Source organism: Strongylocentrotus purpuratus, unplaced genomic scaffold (assembly GCF_000002235.5).
Source record: "Strongylocentrotus purpuratus isolate Spur 01 unplaced genomic scaffold, Spur_5.0 spur5_contig_825, whole genome shotgun sequence".
Lineage (NCBI taxonomy): Eukaryota > Metazoa > Echinodermata > Echinoidea > Camarodonta > Strongylocentrotidae > Strongylocentrotus > Strongylocentrotus purpuratus.
In genome coordinates, this window is record NW_022145530.1 from 517,859 (window position 1) to 524,192 (window position 6,334).

At 35.2% G+C, this 6,334-nt stretch overlaps 1 protein-coding gene across 1 annotated transcript in view; it reads right to left on the bottom strand.

The window, feature by feature from the left end:
* The window catches only part of LOC115922771 (uncharacterized protein K02A2.6-like), a 34,416-nt gene that overhangs the window by 22,337 nt on the left and 5,745 nt on the right, over positions 1 to 6,334 (bottom strand). The window lies entirely within an intron of this gene.

Here is a 6,334-nt window from a genome sequence, read left to right on the forward strand (position 1 = left end):
GAATTTAATTTTGTCATCATTTCATCAGTGCATGTTTCGTGGTACATTAAACCATAAACTTTCTTGTCTTCAGTATGAAACAGTATACAAGCTGCTATAGTAAAGAGTCGGGAATCATTCAATTTATCATGCAAAAGCATAGAAGTATGGGTTTAGTACAGTCGCCTCTGTGGCCTAGATTAATTATACTACCTGTAAAACACATTATTTGTCACCTGATACACAACTTGAGCGAACTAGAGACAACATTCACAGGAATATTTAAAAACCAGCCATGCAGCTTCAAAAACAAACTTTCAATTTCTCTCTTCCTTCCTTCCTGTTAAAATCTGAATTAATTTTCCACTCCACTCCACTCTTGAAACTCTCCAACCCTTGTGGTATTCATGTACAAACCGTATTGATACATGTGTTACTTGTATTTCCTTGTTTCTCTCTACATGTTGGATACAGTAACATAAACATATTATTGATAATCTTAAAGGAATTACAAAGTTTTGGTAAGGGGTCATGGATTTGGTTCAAGTGAACATATTGGAAACATACATGCAATCCTAAAATATTCAGTGATTGTTGTCGAGGTTGAAATCGAGTCTAAAGTGATGAAATTGTGAATAATGAACTCTTTTCGTTGCATAGCTCCCTCTCAAGGTCAAGATATTAATTCAGCTATAAAACAATGTTTCTTGACTAAAATCGACCGAGTGGTTATTCCCATTTGAAAATTATATATCACAACTACATATTCTGAGATTTTCAAGGTCGCAGCTACCATTGTATGGCCGTAGGCGCTATTTGAAAATTATAGAAATTTACCGGCAAATTTTGATATTCAATTTTTCTCGAGAGCAAAAGCGTTTTAGAAGCTAAATTTTCGAGTGCTTGTAATACCACCACAGGGGCATCCAAATAAAGCAGTGGTTCATTCACTTGACTCTCAATCCAAGGGATGAAGGTTCAAATCCCAGCCCATCACCCATGTCTTTCGGTAAGACATCATTTCATATTTGCCACTCTCCACCCGGGTTGACATAGGTAACTGGCAATTACTGGGGTATTTATAAAGGGCTCTCAGGAAGAGCATCATTTATACTAATGAGACTACCCAATTATAATTATTACATTTTTCGTGTAGTAATTAGGTAGGACGTTGTTTCCATTCAGATTTTATTTTCAAGTTAATTAGGAGGTAATGTTTGCATCTGGAGTGTGGTACTATCTCTACCTACCCCTCCTTTATCATTTTGTGTTCTCTCTTTTGCTTGAAACTTCCCTTTTAGGGACTGTACTTTTTTGGTCTTTCTCCTATACATCCTTTTCTGATTATTTATCAGAATGAATTTTAATCAACATACTTTGTTGTGTAATCATTTTTTATTAATGAAGCAGTACTACAGATTTATTCATTGTATTTTATACTGCATTTGCCATGGTTTTCATTACTAATTTTTTTTCTCTGGGCTCAAAAGTTCTCTCATTTTCTGACATTAGGGTTTTTCAATTATTTTTCTTGAAACTCAAAGCATTAATAGATTTGTTTTCTTGGGTGTGCCTTGTCATGGATATGATGTAAATACATTGAGAGAAGAAAAAGAAGTGAATCTATTTGCACTTGATTTCAGTACCGGTATCATGTACTTTTGAAACAGTTCTTTTAACATGAGCAACAAAATTAACCCGTCGTTCTGGATCTGGTTAAACTTCCGTTTTCTGTTTTCCCCAAAAGTGCTGTGGGACTGTGCAACTTTTCAAATTAGATGGCGCTGTTACAGATTCAGATACACATTATGTAGAGTTTGGCCAGGTGGGTTTCACTTGGTCACAACATGGCGTATTATATCATTTTGTTTTGCGCTTGACCCGGCCCCCCCCCCCCCACTCCGAGAACGGACGGACCCCATGCGTGTTGCCAAAATGTCCTTTTCGTAACAAAAGAAAAAGGTCGACCCGTATTGACTTTACACACCGGACTTTTGCTGAAAAGGGGGGGGGGGGGGGTCGGTTGGAACACGCATATGCGTACCCTAAATAACACTGAGTGGGGGGGCCGGGGCGCTTGACTAACAATAAAAAAAAGCTGTATTCACCAAAATTGTGCCCAACTTGAACTGGGTTGGTCAAACTCTCCTGATCAATGGCTCTCTCCACACTCATAAGGCTTTGACCAGTGTTGTTAGAGAATGTTTGAAATAACTGTGCATGACAATCAGATACTATTTTAATTATAATTGGTGAAATGTAAGCACTGTTGTATGCTGCTCCTCTGTTAGACTTTGGTGTCATTGTCTGTGGCTGTATAAGATTGAGATAAAGCAACAAAAACCAAATGTTCAATACATCTTTGCTCAAAGTTTGGGGGAATCCTACAAGTTTCAGCTAGAGCTTCAAAACACCAAAATATGCGGAAGAGACCATGTTACATACAGTCAATACATATCATTGATTTATTTGACCCTAAAGCCATATTCATAGCTGCCAAGTGCCAACAATTCCCATTTTGGGAATTATTCCTACTTTTTGGCCCTCAAACTAATGTTTTGGATCCTACATTCCTCTCTCTTGTCAAAACTTTTGATTAAAAAGTATAACAAAATGACACTTCAAACTTTGCCTTGAGGGATTCCAAATTTTTGCTTTGAAAGGGTGGTAGGAATGCATATCTGTGTCTATTTCCTCTCACAACACTCTTTGGTTGATTGTGGTGATATAGTTTATGATTCATTGATTGTTTGAAGGCAGTGTACCTCATGTCTTGCGTCTTTATGTATACATTCTGATTTTAGCTTCAGTATACTAATTGATGTAAATTCTGAAGCTACCAAGGTACCTCAGCTCTGGTATGAAAAGATAGAGTAAGATTTTTCATAGTTTCTTGAAGATGAATACTGGATCATTATTTAGGAAGTATACCATATTCTCAAAAACATACAAAATTCTGGATTTTTATAAAATAGTTGTGTATAATACCATGATCAATATTTCTATCTCTTTGATTCATTAGAATTATTGCAGGGTTGAAGTACTTCAAGAACTTTATTCATTATATTCATATAAATGTGTGTATTAAGTTGAAACACATTAGTTTCTAGATGTACCATGTGTAAAAACATGATCTGCAAAACTTCCTGAGTAAAACAATATCAATAACAACCATTTTCACATTATGATTTTTAATCATTTTTGAGTAGTAAAACACTGTTATTGCAAGAAATATTTGATTTTGTTAAAAGATCCATGCATGATGTACATCCAATATTACATATGGATAATTGTGATTTCTTTTCTTTTTCTTTTTCATGTTGATTTTTTTTTAGTTTTTTTTTTACTAGGCCTATCTGGGAAAGTGTCATCAAAAATAGTTTATTTCTCTTTGAAGATAATTAATAATAATAATAATAATATTGGCATTTATATAGCGCTCTTACAGACATACATGTGTATCACAGCGCTTTACAACATATTAATATTATTAATTGATATTATGTGAAGTTTAATAATGTATATATTGTACAGAAAATGTTTGATTGATCAAAATAGATTTTAAGAGAGATTATATGTGTGAGATTTAAGCTTTTTTTTCTTCTTGACATATTGATGCATTGTTGTTTCATTATTGCATTTGGGAGTGAATGATAACATATGCAGACATTATATTTCGTGTACAAAGAATTACAAACTTTTTTGTATTTTGTTGTGATTTTCCAGTTGTCATACAAATTAGTCAATGCAAATGTTGGATATCAGTTTGGGAAGTGTCAGATTGTGAGATAACATTGAAAATGGTATTAAATATGAACGTGGTATATTGACATACTTTATGATTGTGATGGTGTTTATATGGTAGTGGTGATGGTGGTGGTAGTGGTAGTTGTGATGGTGGTATAGTGTTTGAGATGGCGGTGATAGTGCTTGTGGTGGTGCTGGTCGTAGTTTTTTTTTACACTACCACCACCCCCCCCCCCTCCCCCCCCCCCCCCTCCCCCTCAAAGAAATAATGGTTAAAAACATGCGGACTTAACGACTTATGACTTCTGGTAAAGCATTCAGTCGAAGATTTGTACTGCGTGTAATGTAAAAGACGCTAGAGGGCAGCAAACGTAAAAATGCATCGTTTATTGTTTATACTTGAGCCTTACGACTGTCGAATTAGAGAGTCCATGCTTAAACCCTAGATGATCGGAAGATTTAGCTTTTAAGTTATAGATGTAGGACCTCCATTTTATGAATAGAATAAACAGACAAGGCCGCCCCTTCTAGAACTTAAAAGTAATTCGCTCGGCTACTCAATAAACCTTCCAATTGCAGTAAAAATATTTTACATATTAGACCGATTGCAAACAAGTCTGAAACAAGATGTCCATTTTTTGAAGTACAAAAACAAACGTTTAGCGTCCCCCTTATCCCAGTGGATGAGATATCATCTCATTGAAGTCTTTTTGCTCTTGTAAATCTTTAGACAGTGGCGTATCTAAGGGAGGGGAGAGGTGGCACGTGCCCCTGGCGGAACCTGGAGTGGATGGAAAAACGCGCAAGATAGGGGCGAAAAACGCCCCCCCCCCCCCCCCCCCCCAAAAAACAAAAAAAAAAAAGGGGAAAAAAAAAGAAGAGAAGAATACAATAAAGAGCGACAATAAGAACAATTACGACTGCGGTAAGGGTTATATTTATGCGCCATTAATATTGAGGTTAAATTGCAACATAAATTGATATTTTGAGGGTTTGAAATGAAATTTGCTTTAAATAAAACCCGATGGCTTCGCTTCTTTACGAAAGTAGGCCTTGTTACCCCCATGATCTCGTAATTTTGCGTCTACATAAAGGATATACAGTATAGTTTAGAATTAGAGGGTCAATCAAATGTTATATGCAATTATCATTGCTTTGCTCCCTTTTATGTAAAGATCCACCAGCCTCTTTTTAAAAATTGCCCCCTCCCCATCTCAATACATTAATAATAAGACGAATATAACATATCATTTACATAATGTTTATCATTTTAAAGAATCTTTATAACCCTACACGAGGTTTCTCTTTGATGTTCGCTAATGTTGCGCCCCTTGGGGATGCAGTGAAACCAACATTCGTATTAATGTTCAAATTTCTCAAATCTAACACTCGATCTCAGTGCTTCCTTGTATATTTTCATTCTGGGTAAAATGCATGAAGATGCGCTTTTGAGGGTTAAAAATGCAAAAATATAAGACTCGTTCGCTTTGCTTCTTTGCCAGAGTTGCGTAGATAATTTTGTTTTGAGGGGATTGAGTGGTACAATAATTAGATACGCTACTGTCCTCTGACCTAGATACATCTAAAAATTAAGATCTGGTGGAGATGGGCTCGTCTTATCATTTAGTTCTTCCTTTCATTGACGAAATGACAAATGACACAATCGCATACAAAATGGTCGTATTGTTTTTATTTATAAAAGCATTGCCAATAACGAAGCACGTATAATATTCAAAATTCATACAACTATATTTTACATTATGATTAAAGAGCAAATACAAATAATGATAACAGATTATCGTTTGAGTTATAGCGTAATCATAATCACATTTATGATACAAGTATGATACATACATACACAATACAATACATGATACAAATAGATTTTAATGACAGTTTCTCATCGAGTTTGACAAAATAAGATTTAAAAAATTTGATGTATTAAATAGACCCCCATAGATTTAAAACTAAATTTGAGCTCCGATATGGAATCGTATTTTGAGTATTTCTCGAAAGCAGAAGTGTTTTAGGGGCTATTTTTTTCAAGTGCTTATAATACATCGACAGGGGCATTCAAATATATCATAATTTTAAAGAACTACTATCCCTCCAATTTTCAAATTTCCCAAAACTTTGCACTACCTTTAAGCACATAGTGTCGGGTCTACTTTACCCGGATGTCCATATCTTTCTATGCTCATTACTCAGCCACTATACATTTTCTAACTAAATTGTTTGGCACCTGTAATTATTTTTAATCTTGAACATTCAGTTTAAGGTTCGTTGGATTCTGTGAGAATTTATTTTCCATATTTACCATTCGTTGACGATCAGACATACACGAAAGACTTCATGCATGGCTGATTGTCAATAAAACGGAGTTAAGTCTTTTGTCAATTATGTTTGTTGCTACGTCACGCAGCCAGTGAAAACGAACTTTTAAAATCAAATTATGGAAATGCAAGCATCACTTTAAACAAACAGAACTTTGTTATTCCTTGCTCATTTTTCCTGATTGAGGTGTCATGTGAAAGGGCAGAAATGCGAATTTTTCTTCGAAATTCAGATACCGCCCGCCAAATGACTTTTTGGTTTCCTTCCTTCAAAA